A 20878-nucleotide genomic window follows, 5' to 3' on the forward strand; every position below is an offset into this window, starting at 1 on the left:
TAGTCAACATGGCTTTGTGTGTGGGAAATCATGTCTCACAAACTTGATTGAATGTTTTGAAGAAGTAACAAAGAGGATTGATGAGGGCAGAGTGGTGGACATGATCTGTATGGGTTTCAGCAAGGCGTTCGACCATGTTCCGCATGGGAGACTTGTTAACAAGGTTAGATCCCATGGAATACAGGGAGAACTAGCCATTTGGATACAGAACTGGCTCAAAGATAAAAGACAAAGGGAGGTGGTGGAGGGTTGTTTTTCAGACTGGAGGCCTGTGACCAGTGGAGTGCCACAAGGATTGGTGCTGGGTCCACTATTTTTCATCATTTATATAAACGATTTGGATTGAGCATAAGAGGTACAGTTTGTAAATTTGCAGATGACACCAAAATTGGAGGTATAGTGGACAGCAAAGAAGGTTACCTCAGATTACAATGGGATCTTGATCAGATGAGCCAATGGACTGAGGAGTGGCAGATGGAGTTTAATTTAGATAAATGTGAGGTGCTGTATTTTGGGAAAGCAAATTTTAGCAGGACTTATACACTTAATGGTAAGGTCCTGGGGAGTGTTGCTGAACAAAGAGACCTTGGAGTGCAGGTTCATAGCTCCTTGAAAGTGGAGTCGCAGGTAGATAGGATAGTGAAGAAGGCATTTGGTATGTTTTCCTTTATTGGTCAGAGTACTGAGTACAGGAGTTGCGAGGTCATGTTGCAGCTGTACAAAGACATTAGTTAGGTCACTTTTTGAATATTGCATGCAAATCTGGTCTCCTTCTTATCGGAAGCATGTTGTGAAACTTGAAAGGGTTCAGAAAAGATTTACAAGGGAGTTGCCAGGGTTGGAGGGTTTGAGCTTTAGGGAGAGATTGAATATTATGGGGCTGTTTTCCCTGGATGACATTACATAGGTTTATAAAATCATGAGGGACATGGATAGATTAAATAGATAAAGTCTCATCCCTGGGGTGGGGGAGTCCAGAACTAGAGGGCATAGGTTTAGGGTGAGAGAGGAAAGATATAAAAGAGACTTGAGGGGCAATTTTTTTCACTCAGAGGGTGGTGCATGTATGGAATGAGCTATGAGAGGAAGTGGTGGAGGTTAGTACAATTGCAACACTTAAAAGGCATGTGGATGGGCATATGAATAGGAAGGGTTTAGAGAGATATGGGTTGGGTGCGGACAAGTGAGTTTAGATTGGTTTGGGATATCTGGTCGGCATGAATGAGTTGGGCTGAAGGGTCTGTTTCCGTACTGTACATCTCTATGTCTCTATGACTCTATGACTCTTTAGAATACGATTGTGCATATTGTGCAGACCAAAGTCTGAGAAATACCTAGAACAAAATTTGCAATCAAAGATGTTCTGCAAAAGGTCACTTTGCAGTGGTGCAGAGTTGAGCATTTAAGATGATGAATTGCTGGTGTAGATAAACAGAAACTGTTTCTTTTGATGGAGAATCCAAACAGATATGCACAACTTTAAAGTTAGAGCTCAATTATTAAGGAGTGATTTCAAGATGCACAGCTTTACATTAAGCATAAATGAAGTCTCTACACCTGAAAAGCTGTTTGAGATGGGCTGTCAATGGAAGCCTTCAAAACCAATAAGATTGATAGAGTTTTGTTAGGCATGTGTTTTAAGAATTGCACAATTAAAGGCGGATGGATGGAGTGAAGATTACAGGCCAGATATGATCAAATTGAATGGCAGGCTAGGCGAGAGAGACTGAATGGTTTATTTGTGTTCCATGGGTTTATGTAAAACTGCAAATCTAACTTTTAAAGATTGCCTTGATAGATTATTTTTGTAAATTCCCATTAAACCCACAAAATATTTCAGTACTTCCTGTGGCCAAAGGTAAATAGCCTGGCATCTTTTGTTCTGCACATCGCTCCCATAATTTTTTTGAAGCTGCTTTCTTCATCTTCTTGGTTACCTCCTAGACGTTGAGCAAAATCACTCCAAGATTTAATTCCATCTGCCTTTTCTTTTCTGTGGAGAAAGCATTCTGTCCTCACTTGGCACATTTCTCTGATGGCTGAGCTCAGATATGCAAGCCAGTAGTAAGGGAATTGAGTAAGGCTAATTCCATCTTGAATAGATTGCTTGGAGAGTAAAGTTAGCTCTTATGCTAGAGCTCCCCTTTGTCCACTGGTAAAGCACATGTTCCACTAGACTGAGGCACAGAACTCTTGGAAGTTTGGCACATCCATACACGAGGACACTGAAATTCAGTAAGGATTCTGCCGCAGAGAAAGTTTGTTTAACAGATACCAAATATGGAGGCACTGCGTTATGAGGAGAGGTTGAGTAAAAGGGGTCTGTACTTGTTGGAACATAGAAAAATAAGAGGGAATCTTACTAAAACATACAAGATTCTAAAGTGACTTGACAGAGTAGATATGGAATGATTCTTTCCCCTTGTGGGAGAGCCTCAGACCAGAGGACATAATCTCAGAATAAAGAGTCACCCATTTAAGGTGAAGATGAGAAGAGATTTGTAGAATAGAGACACCAAGGGGTTCAGATTTGAAATTTGCATCACAGGTAGACAGGGTCATTAGCAAGGGATTTAACATGCTTACCTTCATTGCTCAGACCTTTGAGTATAGGAGTTGTGATGTCACGCTGAGGCTGTACAGGACATTGGTGAGACCTCTTCCAGAGTACTGTGTGCAGTTCTAGATGTCCTGCTTTAGGAAGGATATTATTAAATTGGAGAGGGTTCAGAAAAGATTTACCAGAATTTGCTGGGAATGGGAAGTATAAAAACAGGCTGGAAAGACTGGGACATTTTTCACTGAAGCATAGGAGGTTGAGGGATAATATCTTATTGAGGTTTATACAATCATGAGCGACATAGAAGAGGTGAATGAAAAGGGTCTTTTCCCTTGGGTGGGGGAATTCAAAACAAAGGGGGCAAATTTTTAAAGTGAGAGGAGAAGGATTTTAAAAAAGACAATGAGGGGCAATTTTTCTGCACAGTGCATGGTTTATGTGCGGAATAAACTGCCAGAGAAAGTGGTGGATGCAGGTATAGTTACAACATTTAAAAAACATTTGGATAAGTTCATGAATAGGAAAGATTTGGAGGGATATGGGTCAAAATCAGGCAGGTGGGATTAATTTAGTTTGGGAACATGATCAAGCACAGACTGATTGAACCAAAGGGTCTGTTTCCATATTGTATGACTCTATGAATTATTTCTTTCAGAGGGTAGTGAATCGATGGAATTCTTTACCGCAGATGCCTACTGAGGCTGAGTTATTAAGTACATTCAAGGCTGAGATGGACAAATTTTAAATCAGAAGGGAATCAAAAGTTATTTGGAAAAAGCAGGAAAATAGAGTTGAAGTCTGTCATGATCTCACTGAATGGTGGCACAGATTCGAAGGGCTGCCTGGTCTTCTTCTGCTAATAAACGTAATTGACTGAAAGTGTCTCCTTATGCAGTCTGTCTGGGGTTCCATGGGTCCTGAAATGAATTACTTTGAAGACTGGCAGAATGTCAGGAGCATTTTTTTTAGGTTTTCAATGCCATAGTGAATATTTAATTATGTTTGTTGAAAGGGAAGTGCCAAAATAACAGAACCCTGGGTTCTTCGCTTGGTCTAGTTCTATATTCTTCAATCAAAACCGAGAAAGAAACATTCAGCTTCTTCGTGAATTTGATGATATTAGTAACTTGCATTATCTTCCTGAGTGGTCAGTATCCACGTTTACCATCCTCTGTGTGAACTAGGTAAATAAATAACAACATTTAGCTTGCATGGATCCTGAAAACATTGGTAAAGTTTGACCTGAGTCTTCTTTGAAGTGATGCTAACATTTTCATTTTGTGTAGTCTTAACTTGGAAGTTAAGCATTTAGTTTTCAGTATCAATTTTAAAAATCTCTACTCTGTACTTGCTCCAAACTTGAATGCCCGAGTTAATATTATAATATAATGTCCAGTATGTGTTGCAGCAGATGGAGTGAAATCAAAATCTGAGTGGACCTTGTTTGGACTTATGCTCTATTCGTCTCACTACATAATCCAAGATTGTACAAAAAAATTATGAAAAGGCTCAAAAATGCATCTATATTCCTCTGCAAGAAATGCCTTAACTCCTTCACATATGTTGAATGTCTCTGCAACAACTAATATCAGTACTTTGCACACAGTAAGGTTCCACAGACAACTTAGTGACCAGATAACCTGATTTGTTGATAAAAAATTACTGGAGATCTTCAACAACAATGAACGGTGGTAATCGGAAACTGAGATGATCCCCCCAAGGGTTCTGTTGAGCTCATGATTCACAGAAAAAAAAATTTGTATGAGTTGCATTTTTTGTTCCTGGATGGGTTTACAGCGGGTTCTATGCGTCACTGAAAATTACGTGTCTAAAACTGATATAGGGAAATAATGCCATTTAGTATCACTGTTACAAATGACGAAGTGAGAAATGTGGTCTTTGAATATTCTGCACATCTCAACTTGGGTTTTCTTGAGTGCAAGGTGATTGTGGCAAGTTTTTTTCCCCTTCAAGATACTGATTTTGGAGATTATCGTACTTACTGACCCATATATGGATCTTTAAGGGTTTCACGATTTGTAAGTCATAAAACGCTAGTAAATTTTGTTATATTCTTTTAACTATTTCTATTTTATTAGTGGCTTGTATTCACTAATATGTAGTGAGTCAGAATCTGACAATGAATCTTGAAGTGGATTCCATGCTAGTCTCTGGAGGTGGCATTTCCCACCTTTATTTTCCACCTGTTTACCTCATTTCCTCTGTGGTGGTGAAGGATATAAAGAGTCTGTAATGCTTGAACAAATTACAATCAGTTCATCCATAAACAATATTAAGTAGCTGAAAGAAATGCTTTACAGAAAGATGATGTGCCTGTGCCTAGTTTTATTCAGTTGCTGCATTTTTGGCAGTTTTGAAGAAACTGAGATTGATGAAATTCTTCAAGCTTTCGAGGAGATTAATAGTCTAAAACTATCATTGGTAAGATAATGAAATCTATTTTAGCACAGCATAAAATATTTTTATACATATTTGTACATAATATGTGAAAATATATGTGTGAGTGATGCCTGATCTACAATATTAAGAATTATTTTCTTTCATAGGAACGGAGTGACACCTATCTTGAAATTCCAAAGTATATGTCGGTGAGCATTGATTTTTGATATTGTTTACAATTACTATGTTTCCAAACTTTGTTCAACATAACCAGAAAAGAATTAATTTGAGTTCATAATTCAGGGATCAAATCCAGTTTTGAGAAGGAATCAGAGAAAAGCAAATTAGAGAGGAGTCTGGAATTTGTTTCTTTTGATCAAATGCAATAATTCAGTTATTTCTTCAGATGGTTTATTTCTGATGCACTATTTAGTTTCCTAACTCAGTTCGGTGCTGCTACGCATTCATCACTATTTCAAGACTACTTTTTTCTAAAGATGTGGTTGTCACGCACTGATCTGTAGTGAACAGAAAGATTCAACCACAGAGACAAACCAAGAAAACTCTTAACATGCAAGAGTCCCAGGCCTCAGATCAAGTCGTAAAAGCGTGATCTCATAGGCCAGAAGCAGAATTACTGGCATGACTTCAAAATGCTGTGCATTTTTTCTTTAGGTTATGAATAAGAAAAATAAAGCACAATAACAATATCTGGAATGACAATCACTTGAAAAATGGTTTGTTGGACTGTTGTACTATAACAAGGCAACATCAAAATGTTATTATGTTATTAGTCATTTTTCATCTATATCCTGTTTATACAGTCTCACTTGAGTATTGACTGCCATTTCATGTAGACATTTAGGAGAAGACAGGTATATCATACCATGTGAGACATCAGACTGATAAAATCTATGGGTACCATAGTTAGTGAATTGATCACTGATCATTCATATAGATATTTGGTCATTTTGAAACTGCATCTGCCTGATTATCTGAGAGCTGCAGTAATGTGCCTTCAATATAAATCGTGTTTTTTTTTAAAAGTGATGAATACAATCAAACTTATAATTCAAAAGCCAACATTGTGCTGGAAGGGATGCATCCATATTTCACATATAATGTAAACCTGGCATCAGATTAATAGCTTACAAATTTATTGATACTTGCAATCACTGAATATGTATTTTTATATACATTTCTAAAATGGAAAGGTATAGCAAAGATACTGTTTTCAGTGGCTTTGGACTGCATGTGATTCCAGATTCAGAGCAATATGATTGACTCATAATGTCTGAACTGGCTGAACAAACCACAGAGTAGTCAGAAAGGTGGCTCACCACCACTTTGTGAGGGATAATTAGGGATGGGCTGATTTGTTTGGAGACACCCACATCCTGTGAACAAAGTTTTAAAACGCGGGGCTGGCTTCTTGAACACTCCATTTCAAATCGGCAGCCTGCATGATCGAGTCTGATAATCGCCAAGTAGTCAACCGAGCTGATGCTGGCATGGGGTGAGTTTTATCAACTCTCCAACTGATCCAAAGGAAGGTTGATTTCATTTTGAAAGATGTTAGCTGCTGGAAGTGTGCAAAGTAGAATATGCTGGATGGAAATCTGGAAGTTGTCCTCTCCTGAAGCTACTTGTGATAATTCCCCACCCCCAGGTATACACTAAACTGTTGGCGATAGTGGTAAGAACTATATAATGAGGGGGAGGGGAAAATTTGAAAATAAAATTCATGTCAAAAATCCCGTCCGTTTGGGAGGTTATGTTGCACTAATGTCCTGAAGTTTCTTTTTGCAATTTAATATCAAGAGATCTTGCGATGAATTTTAAAGTTAAAATGGGACAGAATGTAACTGAGGTGGAAAATACTAAAGAATGCAAAATCTTGGAGGAGCTACCATCTTCTCAATTAGGTATAAAACTGGCATTGCAGATTAACAACCTGTTAAGGAAACTTCCGAACCTTCATTTCAACTAATTTCATTATCAGTTTTACATCCAGTTGGCTTTAAGCAGCATCATTTAAAATCTAGCCTTCTGCCAATTATTTTTAGGTTATTCCAGGCAAACCTATTTTCTCATTCTTACATAGTTCTTTCTTTATAATTACAGAAAACATGTCATGCCGAACACCTCAAAACATATGTTAAATCCTTGAAGACCCTACAAACCGACTGTGAAAATGTAAGTTTTAAAATAAATCATGTTTGCCATTTGTAACAAACTTGAAATAGTGAAGCTGAAAATGTGTTGCTGGAAAAGCACAGCAGGTCAGGCAGCATCCAAGGAGCAGGAGAATCAATGTTTTGGCCATGAGCCCTTCTTCGGGCTCATGCCTGAAACGTTGATTCTCCTGCTCCTTGGATGCTGCCTGACCTGCTGCGCTTTTCCAGCAACACATTTTCAGCTCTGACCTCCAGCATCTGCAGTCCTCACTTTCTCCTTGAAATAGGGAAGATATAGTTTAGAGTAGCTGTTGTAAAGCCAGGCTAGATAACTTGACCAAGCACAAGGCATTTTGGTGCCTTCTGGAAATTCTGCAAATTTGTGGATATGGGAAAGGGTAATGAATAGAAAAAGCACTGGAAATTTTAGTCATTCTGTATGAAAGCATTTCAGAGAGGTTCTTAAAAACATAATAAATTCTAGACATGAATTTAGGTGTTGAATTAAAATGAAAGAACTGCATATGCTGGAAATCAGAAACAAAAATAGAATTTTCTGAGATTTCCAACAATTTCTGTTTTTGTTGCTGAATAAACGGTGTTTGGTCTTTAGGGCATCCAGTGTACACATTTATTTATAAGAATAAAATGCTGGCAAAGTAAGATATAGTTAATTTGAAGCATGAGTGTACAGTGTGCTGATGGAAAATAAGCTAATATCTCCCTTCTCAGTCAGCATCCCTTGACTCTGAACAAATTCAATGAGTTAATTCAGAAGCACAGATTTACTAAGGGAAAATCATGTCCAAGTGTCTTGCTGGAATTTTTTGAAGAAGTAACAGAGAAGGTTAATGAGGGCAATGCTGTTGATATGGTTTACCTGGACTTCCAAAAGACATTTGATATAATAGCACGCAATAGACTTGAAGAAGGTTATAGCTCATGGAAAGGAGTTCAGTAGCAATATGGATACAAGTTTGGCTGGTAATGGTTAGTGCATATTTCTCAGGCTGGAGGGGTGCATGTAGTGGATTTCCGAGGAGTTAGGTATATTTTCTGATAAGGTACAGAAATTAAATTGATTTTGATTGGTTGTGGAATTAAAATTTTATGGCTGATGGAAAACTTGAGAGTACTATAAATTGTAGAACCTAAATTGTAGATAGGTGGCAACTGAAATTCAATGCAGAGAAGTGAAAGATGATATATTTTGGAATAAAGGAAAAAGACAGGCAGTGTAAAATAAATTGTACTTTTTTAAAGAGAGTTCAAGAGTGGAAACATCTGAGTGTGTCTCTGCATAATTCATTAAAAATGGCCAGACAGCTAGAGAGAGCAGTTAATAAAGCATGCCATACCATTCTTGGCTTCAAAATCTGATTGAAGATTTGTAGCTCGGGTATCCATTGTTGTGGTTCTGCTCGCCGAGCTGGAAGTTTTTGCTGCAAACGTTTCGTTCCCTGGCTTTCACACGAGGCTCCAACAGCACTGATGATGTTCCCTAGCCAGGGAACGAAATGTTTGCAGCAAAAACTTCCAGCTCGGCGAGCAGAGCCACAACATTCTTGGCTTCATTTATTGGATTTTAAATTACAAGTGCAATGCCATTATACTGAATTTATACAGGATCATAGTTAACCTCAGCTGCAGTATTGTGCACATTTCTGGGACAGTATAGAAAGAATGTGAACACATTGGAAAGTGCAGACAAGATTTATGAGAATGATTCCAAAGATGAGAAGAATCAATTAGAAGCATAGATTTGAGAAGTTGGGATTATTTTTCTTGGAGTAGAGATGACTCAGAGGAAATATGATGCAAGTTTTAAATACAGTGAAGAGCATGGCCAAAGCCTGCTTGCAAGGGAATTGAGGACACAGATTTGAAATGATTTCAATGAAACAAATGTGAGTTGAAAAAATACTTTCTCATACAGTGAGTAATTATGGCATAGTGTGTCCTGCTTTAGTGGAGGCAGGTTCAATTGAGTTATCCAAGATTGCATGGAATGATTATTTGACAGAAGCAACATGAAGAGCTACAGGGAAAACTCAGAACATTAACACTCAGTCAAAATGCTCTGAGAGCTGGTGGTGGGTGAATGCACATCCTCTGCACCATAACAGTTCTGTAATTCTGTGACTTTATATCTTCCACTTCCTTTGCTGCAGGCAATGCTAATGCCATGACAATGTATTTATAGATGTTGTTGTTGCCAAGTTGTGAAGGGGGAGTTTGGTTAAGATTACGGGGAGAGACTCCTTGTTAAATTACAATGCCAGTGGTGGTAGTTTCGGCTTTGTGTTAGCCTGTTACTCTTCATCTGCATTGAACTTTTAAAAGGAAAGACTGTTACAAGCCGCTCCCGGTTAGACCTGGCTTATTTCTGTCTTTTTAGTTTGCTCATTTTAGTGGTTTGTTTTAAAGAAAACTTTTCACAAATTCTTCTCATTATTTGAAACTCTTTAGCAATCATTCACCACATCCAGCTCTAGCTATTTCTCTTGTGCATCTGAGCCAAACATAGAACTTCCTGTCCCTCTATTTTTCACTCTTCCTTTTAAAAACACTTGCTTTAGCTTCATTCCTTCCCCTGTTGGTTCTTGAAGAGGTACCCTACACTGATGACTTGCCGTATTTCTGTTTCAGCTAGCATTTGTGGCTGTTTCTTGCTTTTTGTCTGTGGCCCTTTATAAAGTGGCAAGCAGTTGTTGGAGCGGAGCCAGTTATGATAAATGCATCTGTAGGGCTCTTGCAAAGTGAGTTTCAATCATCCTTGGAATAGTCTTCAGGAACAATAATAGAGGGAAATCAAAGCTCCCTAGCCCTTCAAGTCATAGTTGAATATTTACAATGGTGAGCTTGCAAAAGCTTTTCTGTGAATGCAGGCATCGTATTATCACTGGATTAGTAACCTAGGACCCAAGCCAGTATTCTGGAATATGAGTTCAAGTCCTACTGTGGCAGAGGGTGAAATTTGAATTTGATTAACACTTGAAGTAAAAATGTGATAGATTAAAACCACATCTGGTTCACTGATGTCCTTTAGGGAAGGAAATCAGTTATCCTTAACTGTTCTGGCCTACATGTGACATCATATCCATAGCAATATGGCTGCCTCCTACGTGGACAATTAGAGATGAGCGGTTGCCCCGACAGTGGCCTCCCTCATCCGGATCCCATAAATGAATAAAGAAAAGGGAGAACTTGTCTGTATCATGTTTATGATCAGCTTTTAATGTCAGTCAGAACTTGAAAAAGCTGGCTTATTATGTTTTGCGAAAAGACATCAAATCTGCATCATTGCATTTCTTAGTGCCCAAAAAATAGAGAAAAATATGGTGTAAATGTGTTTATAAGAGTGAAATTTGCCAAATCAGGAAATAGTGTAATTTCAAATTGGCCTGAAGGAGGAGACAGTGAACTTAGATCTGAGCAAGTGGTAGTGCGTGGTCACTGTGGTCTTGCTATCTGTGTGCAGTTATATCACTGAGTGTCTGCTCCTCATGTCCACGATGCATCTAAAGATTACCCCTTCCTCTTTTGTTTTTAATCAGGATGAGATTTGCAGCGAAGTGGAAATTGAGTTTAAAAAACTTCTCAGCAAAGTCGTGGGGAATCTCAGCATTGTGCAAAGACACCTAGACAGCTGTGTGGTAAGTATTTCCTTTGTTTAATATTAAGAGGGAATATGTGCAAAGTCATTGATTAGTTTGAAAACTTGCAGAACTTCTCTGGGTTTTGAAAATATCAGACCTAACATTTCTTGTGCTTCTTTGTTTTTAAAGACTCGGCCGTGCACACCCCCCGCAGTTAAGGAGGTAAAATTGAAATGGTTCCTGAAACAATTCAATTTGTTTTTAAACCACCGAAACCGCAGGTTGTGCTAAGTGCAGCCATGGTTACGGATGGATGGGGCAACGGACCTTCCTCCTCGTCAGCGATAAAGAAAAGAGAATAATCGATAGATCTTGTTAACCCTCTGATAAAGAAAAATGTGCAGAACTTTTCAAAATGAAGAATGTTTTCTTTCTCCTCTTGCAATTTGTCAGCTCTCCACAGTTTCTTTTCAGTGTTAATCCAAAGAAGGTAGACTCCAGAATACCTTCATCACCGCTAAAATATTTCAATGATTTGAAGAGGACTTTTCAATTGAATCTCTGTTATTTGATAATGCAACCCCACGAACATTATTTAGTGTCAAATTCAGTTTAGTGTTGGGAATTAATACAATGCAAGCAACGAAATGTCCTGCTGCTAATATTCCAACTAGTGATTAACTCTTCCCATTAAAATGGTATTCAATAGATGCCTAAACCATATAGCTCATGTCTATGGTGAATGGATGGGAAAGTGTTAGATCTGTACTCACTGGCAGTGAATGTTGGAGATTGGGTCAGACAGTCATAACCCTATCCTAACCTACACTTTCTCTGGGTGTAGCCCACTCTGTCAAGGTTAATGTGGCAGAATTACTCGAGTTACCTCAAATTTATAGAGCACTTACAAACAATTGGTACCTGACTTTCACTGAATTATATTGAATTCAGCTCTGTGTTTTCTAAGTTGTGAATACTGCTCCCTGACAAGCACAAGAAGTGGTCTTATAGTGTCCCTTCAGTACAGGAAACTCTCTTAAGATGATTGCTCTTTCAATTCCTGAACATTAGTTGATTACTTAAATAGAAATAATGTGCAGTTAGGGAGAACGGGCAGGAGGGTGGCACAAATCATAATTCTCATTCGGAGAGTTGGTGTGGACATGATAGGCTGAATAGCCTTTTTCACTAATCTGTGATTCTGTTTCATCTTCCACTTCTCTCAAATACAAAAGCAAGTGCTCAGCTAATTTTTGCCTCAATCTAGTCTCCAATAATCCAAGAAACCATAGTAAGGTTAATAGCACCTTTCTATCTCATCAAAATTAAAATGGTTGGTCCTCTTCTAAACATTTTTCTCCATCTTTCCAAACGCCAATGATACTTATGTGCATCTCGTGGCTGCTATGTTAAAAAGCCAAAGTCATTGTAGTCAATCATGGTGAATAATGCCTCAAGATTGTGCAGTACTTCTCTTTAAAAAAATGCCTTCAGGGTTTTGAAAAGGAGGTGCTGACAAATTTGTATTTACCAATTTATCCTCTTTTTTAATCTTATTGATAGCTTTCAGGGTGAGACTATACATTAAAATTACTGTTGAAATGATGAGTAGAAGTGAGGATAAATAGTAAATTAGTTTCAAACTATGTTTGAGTGATGGCTATGTCATGTAGGTATATTGCAACAATATAGAGGTACGACAAAAGACTTTTTAGAAACAACTTACTTGCAAAGTTTTTTTTTAAATTGTGTATTTATTGCATTTTGGTCATGGTAGTCTAATTGACCCATGTTATATTTATTTACATTACTAATGACAGATGAATGAATGTTTAATGTAACAATTCATGTTTTTAAGTTATGTAAAACTTGAAATATTTATGTCAATTGGATGTATTTATACTATTTATGGTAATTTTAAAAATAAAATGACTTCATTAAGTATATTTGCTTCAAAAGAATGGTTCTTATTCTTGAATATTCCAGCATATGCAAAAGTCATTTAAAATGATCAAACCTTTTGAGTCAATGCTTACCACCATTCATGATTCCAGGGTTGAGAAGTTTCAGTTATGAAGATAGATTAGAGATGTTGGGACTTTCCCTTTGAAAGCGTCAGGCTCTCTCCTCACATTGAACTCACAAAGAATAGATAGCTTGCTAACTACTCTCATTCACCATTTGACTCTGAGCTGCTGCCTTTAGCTAGTGACTGAGAAACTAAACAATTAGTGAATCAGCTCAGCCACCTATCTACAGACAAGGACCGAAAGAACTTGAAAAGAAGGTGATGAGAGATCAGAAGGACTCGGATGGGGAAAATGGTAAGGTCCAGGGGAATGTTCCTGAACAAAGAGACCTTGGAGGGCAAGTTCATAGTTCCTTTAAAGTGCAGTTGCAGGAAGATAGGATAGTGAAGAAGGCATTTGGTATGCTTTCCTTTATTGGTCAGAGCAGTGTAGGATTTGGGAGGTCAAGTTGCGGCTGTACAGGACATTGGTTAGGCCACATTTGGAATACTGTATGCAATTCTGGTCTCCCTCCTATGGGAAGGATTTTGTGAAACTTGAAAGGATTCAGAAATGCTTTACAAGATTACTGCCAGGGTTGGTAGGTATGAGCTATACGGAGAGGATGAATAGGCTGGGGCTGTTTTCCCTGGAGCATCAGAGGCTGTGACCTTATAGAGGTTTATAAAATCATGAGGGGCATGGATAGGGTAAATGGATAAAGTTTTTTTTCCCTTGGGTGGGAGAGTCCAGAACTAGAGGGCATAGGTTTAGGGTGAGAGGGGAAAGATATAAAAGGGATCTAAGGGGCAATTTTTTCACGGGTGGTGCATGCATGGAATGAGCTGCCAGAGGAAGTGGTGGAGATTATTACTATTACAACATTAAAAAAGCATCTGGTTCGGTAAATGAATAGGAAGGGTTTAAAGGGATATCTGGTGGACGTGGACAACTTGGATCAAAGGGTCTGTTTCCTTGCTGTATATCTCTATGACTCTATGAGTAAGACAAGCCTGACAACAAGATCTGATCAATGTATTAGAAATCATGAGCAGTTTAGACAGAAGAAATAGGAAGAAAATGTTTCCATTCATGAAAGGGTCAAAAATGAGATAGTATTGATTTAAAGTAATGAGTAAAAGAAGCAAAAATGGTATGAGGAAGCAACATTTTCACTCATTGATTCGTTAAAATCTGGAATGCGTTGCCTGAGAGTATGGAGGAGGCAGGTTCAACTGAGGCAATCAGGTGTTATTAGGTATATCAGAGAGAATGGTGTTAGGCGAGCTGCTAATTTGGAAAGCTGTAGATGTGATTGGCTGAATGGCCTTTTGTCATATACAGTAACCGTTTGGTGTTTCTTAATACAGGGCTGAAAATGTGTTGCTGGAACAGCGCAGCAGGTCAGGCAGCACCCAAGGAACAGGAGATTCGACGTTTCAGGCATAAGCCCTTCTTCAGGCTTTCGGCTATCACTTTCCCCTCGTTTCTTAATACAACTTCATTGAAAAGTAGAGTAAGTGCCTCCTCTTCATTACCCAAACAATGATTACAACAAAACATAAATCTGCAAATTCTCAGTATTTTCATATTCTTAAGGCAGCGTTGCAATCTCCCTTAAACAAAAGAAACTGGACTCTTTGGCTATGTTTTATCAGCTACAATCTAGTTAAGGAATGCTACGATGTCTTCTGTTATATCACAATAATACACATTAGTGAACAAATCAAACTTCATTGTGCCTATTATTTAGGTAAAAACAACATGGCTGGCTTCAGGGCCAATGTTGGATTAGTGTTTTTAGGCAGCAGACCAAGGAGCAACTTCTTAATTATATAAATATGTGGCTTAATGCTTCTTCTAGGTCATATTTTCCAGAAAGTACTTTGGGAAGATAAATGCTTAAGAGACCTCCTTGTAGGAACAGAACCTGGAGAGCCAGGAGTATTATGAATTTTCTGCTTCACATCTAAATATTACAATTATGACCTCACCCTGACCTCCCTTTCCACTCTTGCTGGGCTTTTCCATCAGGTTTTTGACACTGTGATAACTGACCTAAACAAGGACATAAGAAATAGGGCCAGGAGTAGACTATTTAATCCCTTGAGTCATTCATTAAGACCATAGCTGATCTGACTGTGGCCTCAACTTAACGTTCCCATTCCCAAGTTGCCAATAATCTGTGTAGATTAAAAATCAGTGTACCTCAGTCTCGAATATATTCAGTAACTGAGCTGCCACTGCTTTTTGGCATAGAGAATTCAAAAGATTCCTGACCTTCTGAGAGAAGAAATTGCTACTCATCTTTATTTTAAATGGGTGCCTCCTGAATTCCCTCATAAGGGAAAACATTCTCCCAGCATCTAATGTGCAAGAACGTCTTAGAATCATATATGTTTCAATAAGATGATCTCTCATTCATCTAAACTCCAATGAATGGAGGCCTAATCTACTCAACTTCTCCCAAAGTACGACCACAAAATCAACCTAGTGAATCTTATTCAAACTGCCTCCAGTGCATCTTTAGGAAGGAGATCAAACCTATATGCATTACCCTAGGTGTGGTCTCACCAATTCCCTGTAGAGTTGTAGGAAATGCTCCTAATGTTATGCTCCATCCTTCTTGCAATAATGGCGAATATTCCATTGACCTTCTGAATTTCTTGTTGTACTTGCTTGTTAACGTCTAACGATTAGTGTACAAGGATACAATGTACCTCTGCACATTGTGACATTGTGCAGTATTGTTTCATAAATTGTATTTAGTTTTTCTATCATTCCTATCAAAGTGGATAACTTCATTTTTTCACAAAGGCTCCATTCGTTACTAGTGCAAGTGCGGAAGACATTCTCAATACCCCACTCCATGCCCTGTTTCCTGAGGGCAACAACAAGTGGGGAACAGTGGGATACATTCAGATAAAACTACAGGTCAGTAGAACAACCGATTTTTTGGTACAGGCTGCCATAACCATTTAAGCAAATAAATGCTGAGACATTACAGTGCAAGAGAAGTGGAGGATAGGGTGGCCAGGGAGAGTAAACAACAACAGGTGAGCATCAATTATATCAGTGGCACCAAATTCCTAGGTGAAAGTGAGTACACTTGATGCTGGAGATCAGAGTCAAAATTAGAGTGGTTCTGGAAAAGCACGGCAGGACAGGCAGCATCTGAGGAGCAGGAAAATTGACGTTTCGGAAAAAAGCCTCTCATCAGGAATGAAGGACTGATGAAGGGCATTTCCTGATGAAGGGCTTTTGCCCAAAACGTTGATTTTCCTACTCCTCAGATGCTGCCTGACCTGCTGCGCTTTTCCAGCGCCACTCCAATCTTGGCACTAAATTTCTGTTCTAGTGAGGTACAGATGCTCTCTGATCCCTCCTGATGCCATGGTAAGTGTTGATTGAATGAGTGGTGAGGAAACAGATAGGCTGTCATTATGAGGGCATGCACCGTGCATTATTCGTACAGAGATACTCTCGCGGAGTCTCATCACTCTCACTAATTGTCGGGATAACTGAGGTCTGTGATTTGTTTCAAGCTCCTATAGAGGCACTCTTTCTCCCTTCTGGCAATGATGAAGCCCATAGACTGAATTGTACCTTCAAATTTAGAATTTTTAAAAGATCCATGCATAGGATATGCCCATTTATTAGGCAAAAGTGAGGACTGCAGATGCTGGAGATCAGAGTCAAGATTAGATTGGTGCTGGAATCCTGATGAAGGGCTTTTGCTCGAAACATTGATTTTCCTGCTCCTCAGATGTTGCCTGAACAGCTGTGCTTTTTCAGCACCACTCTAATTTATGCCCATTTATTGCCCATCTCTAATTGCCTAGAAGGCAGTTAAGGGCCAGCCACTTTTCTGTGGATCTGGAGTCAAATGTAAACCAGAACAGCTCAAAATGGCAATTTTCTTCCCTAATGGGCTTGAATTAACCAGATGGTTTTTTTCCCCCAACAATCAACTATGGTTCAAAGACAGCATTATGGAGATGTATTTATTCCAGATCTCTGCGTCTCTGGATTAGTAGTCTAGTGCTATTACCAGAAGACCATCACCTCCCCTTGAGTATAAGGACACTGGTGTTGGTTGCAATGATTCCTGGATAGGAGTGACCACATACTGTATGTATCTTACATTGGCATCGTTCACAAATTGGAAATGAATTCCGCTACAAAGGATCAGGCCAGCACTTATTCCAATGCTTTCAACAACTGTTGGTGCAGAAGGAAAAGCTTTCTTTCAAGGACCGAAGTCCTTATCTTGGTTATCTCTGGCAGTATTGGGAGCTGACCATACTTCTGCTTGTCAACATTTTTAATGCCATTGGGTCTTGTTCATTAGTATTGAAAGACTCACCCTGTCATGACCTAGCCTCCAGATACTGATTATCCATGTTGATGTTGGGAAGGACAGTCCACTTTTATGAACGATCTCCCACCCCGGTTCTTGTGTCCTGGTACTCAAGGGACAAGGGAGATCCTAAAGAAAGAAAGAAAGAGATGGACAAGAATAATGAAACAATGGCTGGGTGATGCATTAAGAGATGAATGGCAGTGGAACACTCTGTCAGCTGGCCATGCTACCTATGTGTGTTTATCAAATTTATTCGGTCATAGAATGTGGGGCATGTTGGTAAAGCTGGCATTCATTTTTCTGTCTAATTATTCTTGAATATGCTGTGGTGAGCTCTTTTCACGAACTAGGTCTCATTGCAAACCGTTCAATTCTTTTTAATACGGAGCAAATTTTTCTTCCACTTCTTGTTCCAGTGAACAATGATTTACCATGTCTTTTTTCAAACTTACATGAAACAAAGATAAATGCTAAAACATCAGCTGACAAAGCTGTCATGAGAAGTTCAAAATGCCATCCAATGCATTTCAAAAGCATTTTCAGCTGTTACAAATCTTTCTTTGAAAATGACTCTGCCTTTCACTAGTTAAAAAATCCAGACTGACCACAGTGCATTGTAAAAAATATGAAACCATCGTCCACCCATAGTGAGACATATCAGTTGACACCTTCTAAATCAAAAAGATGAAAATATCAGTTTCACTTAATTCTGAGGATTGTATTTTTTTAAAAATTGTTTTTAAACTGTGGAAAGACATCAGGTTGGAACACTAACATTTCTCAAAGAGAGAGAAAATTGTAAGGACTTCATTGTCATGATGGTTTAAATATCTACACCATTGCTCCTCTTCCCCTTATTCACTGAGACAAGTATCCCCCAAGATTCACCCCTATTCATACTCCACAGGCACATAATTTCTCACTTTATTTCCATGCCATTCCAATTCAGGAACATATCTGTTATATACTTCCGGCTCAGTTAAACCATTCCCCTAAACTGCTGATTGCCCATCTTCCCTTCAACCCCTGAGGTGAATCCTATGTGTTAAGTACTGATCCCTTTCATTTAAGTATCAGCATCATCACATTGCTCCTCAACTGGAAGCTGAGGGTGACCTTATAAAGATTTATAAAACTTTGAGGAGCATGGATATGGTGAATAACCAAAGTTAAAAATCACACAACACCAGGTTATAGTCCAACAGGTTTAATTGGAAGCACTAGCTTTCGGAGTGCTGCTCTTTCATCAGGTGGTTGTGGACACCTAGGGTTCTGTACCACATCACACAAACACCTGATGAAGGAGCAACGGTCCAAAAGCTAGTACTATAGCCTGGTGTTGTTGATTTTTAACTTTGTACACCCCAGTCCAACACCGGCATCTCCAAATCATGAATAACCAAGGTCTTTCTCCCAAGGTAGGGGAGTCCAAATCTAGAGGGCACTGGTTTAAGATGAGAGAGAAAAATGATATAAAAGGGACCTAAGGGACAATTTTTTCACACAAATGGAGGTGCATGTTTAGAATGACCTGCCAGAGGAAGTGGTGGAGGCTGGTACAATTACAGCATGTAAAAGGCATCTGGATGGGTATATGATTAAGGAATGATTTAGAGGGTTATGGGCCATATGCTGAAAAATGGGATTAGATTAATTTAGGATATCTAGTCAGCATGGGAGAGTTGGACCAAAGGATCTGTTTCCGTGCTGTACATCTCTATGACTCTATGCATCCTCCACTCCAATCCTTGGAAATTACTGCTCCCTTCATCTCCGAACTTATTTTGGTTGAAAACATTGTTATTACCTAGCATATGCAAGATGTTTTATTCTAATTATGAGTGTATTCGCAGATTCACAGATCTCCCTACCTATTTGGACATATTCCAAATCATCTGTTATCATAAGGGTGGCACCCATTAGCATTGCACATTGGGGTGGCACTGTGGCTCAGTGGTTAGCATTGCTGCCTCACAGGATCTAGGTTCAATTCCAGCCTTGTGTGACTGTCTGTGTGGAGTTTGTGCATTCTCCCCATGTCTGTGTTGGTTTCCACTCACAGTCCAAGGTTATGTTGGTCAGGTGAATTGGCCATGCTAAATTGCCCATAGTATTAGGTACATTAGTCAGAGAGAAATGAGTCTGGGTGGGTTACTCATTGGAGGGTTAGTGTGGATTGTTGGGCCGAAGGGCCTATTTCCACAATGTATGGAATCTAACAATTTATGTAAATGCTTTCAGAAATAATTTATTTTGATGCTCCAATTTACCTGTTTTGTCTCAATATCTTCCACACATATCAACTTTACACACTACAGCTATTTTTTGTGCTCATGGCCAGTATACCTTTAAGCTATGTATTATAGCATGTTACATGAGAATACAAAGATCTTAGTCTCCATCTTACAATCAATACTGGAAACATGACACACAAATAGAAGCATGCTGTACTTTTCCAAAATACAATAGCTTCATGTTAGCCCAAGTGAATGTAATGTCCATAATAGTCAGTTGAAATAATTGTCTGTTCGGTTCTTCACGCAGCAATATCTCTGCTCAGTTTTATATTTTATGGGGGATAATGCAAGCATTGCTACATCAGGTAAAACAACCTGCTGCAGACAAATACAAATTAGCAGTTTCTATCATGCATCATCAACATGAACTTTGAAGGAATTTTACTCCAACACCAGACTATTGTGACATCAGTAATACATCAACTAAATGTTCTTCAAATTGTTCATACATTTTTTGTTTTTTTTTTACGTAACAATCTTTTATTAACAATACTGTGTTAGTCTGGCTTCAATTTTACCAGTTCCAAATTGTTGAAAACCCAAAAACAGTAGTATTAGATTAACCTGTTATTAATGGTCAATTTTGTTTATCAATGCTCACCATTGAACTGGATCTATTAGACTGAACTCCTTTGTATTCTTCTCTCTCTCTTCTCTCTTTCTCTCTCTCTCCCTGCTGTGGCACTCTGTCTCTGAAGATAATAAACCTTGAATGGGTTTGAAAGACAAAGATACCAGTCAAAATTGCCTATATACCCAAAAGGGTAATTGTATAATATATGAATTGCATCTGTCAATTTCATGTTTATATCTTCAACACTTCCTTTGCTATAACAGGGACACATATGAGTTACACGCTTCTGCCAGGTCATCTAGTACACATTCCATAACAAGTCCTGGAAGGCAGTGCATTACAGCTGCCAGATTCTCACACTGAAATGTAAGTATAGAAGGATACCTGTGATGTGGAAGGGTGTGCTTTTGTTGAGGAGGCCTATCATTGTGGTATAATGAAATGGTTATGCCTGCCTGATTGGCACTACATCCACAAAATTATACTTCCTCCACCACTGATGTTCAATAGCAGCAGTATATGCTATCTACAAGATGTACTGCAGAAATTCACCAAAGATCCTTAGACAACACCTTCCAAATCCACAACCACTTCCATCTAGAAGGATAAGTGCAGCGGATACATGGGAACACCACCGTCTGCAAGTTGCCCTCCAAGCCACTCACCATCTTAACTTGAAAATATATTGCTGTTCCTTCACTGTCACTGGGTCAGAATCCTGGAATTCCCTTCCTAATGGCAATTTAGGTCCACCTGCAGTAGATAGACAGCAACATTCAAGAAGGTAGCTCAACATCATCTTCTCAAGTGCAGTTAGGAATGGGTAATAAATATTGACCCGCCAGAGCTGCTCACCTCCCACGAATGAGGAAAACAGAATGAAAAGATTTGCTGTTACT

At 38.8% G+C, this 20878-nt stretch overlaps 1 long non-coding RNA gene across 1 annotated transcript; it reads left to right on the forward strand.

Moving 5' to 3' along the window:
• The first annotated feature begins 6414 nt into the window (after window positions 1-6414).
• Window positions 6415-12049, forward strand: LOC132823258 (uncharacterized). Its single transcript, XR_009645519.1, has 4 exons — window positions 6415-6476; window positions 7085-7156; window positions 10695-10793; window positions 10926-12049. It is a non-coding gene; the product is annotated as an uncharacterized LOC132823258 (long non-coding RNA).
• The last annotated feature ends 8829 nt before the right edge of the window (window positions 12050-20878 follow it).

Source organism: Hemiscyllium ocellatum, chromosome 16, assembly GCF_020745735.1.
Source record: "Hemiscyllium ocellatum isolate sHemOce1 chromosome 16, sHemOce1.pat.X.cur, whole genome shotgun sequence".
In the NCBI taxonomy this organism is placed as follows: domain Eukaryota; kingdom Metazoa; phylum Chordata; class Chondrichthyes; order Orectolobiformes; family Hemiscylliidae; genus Hemiscyllium; species Hemiscyllium ocellatum.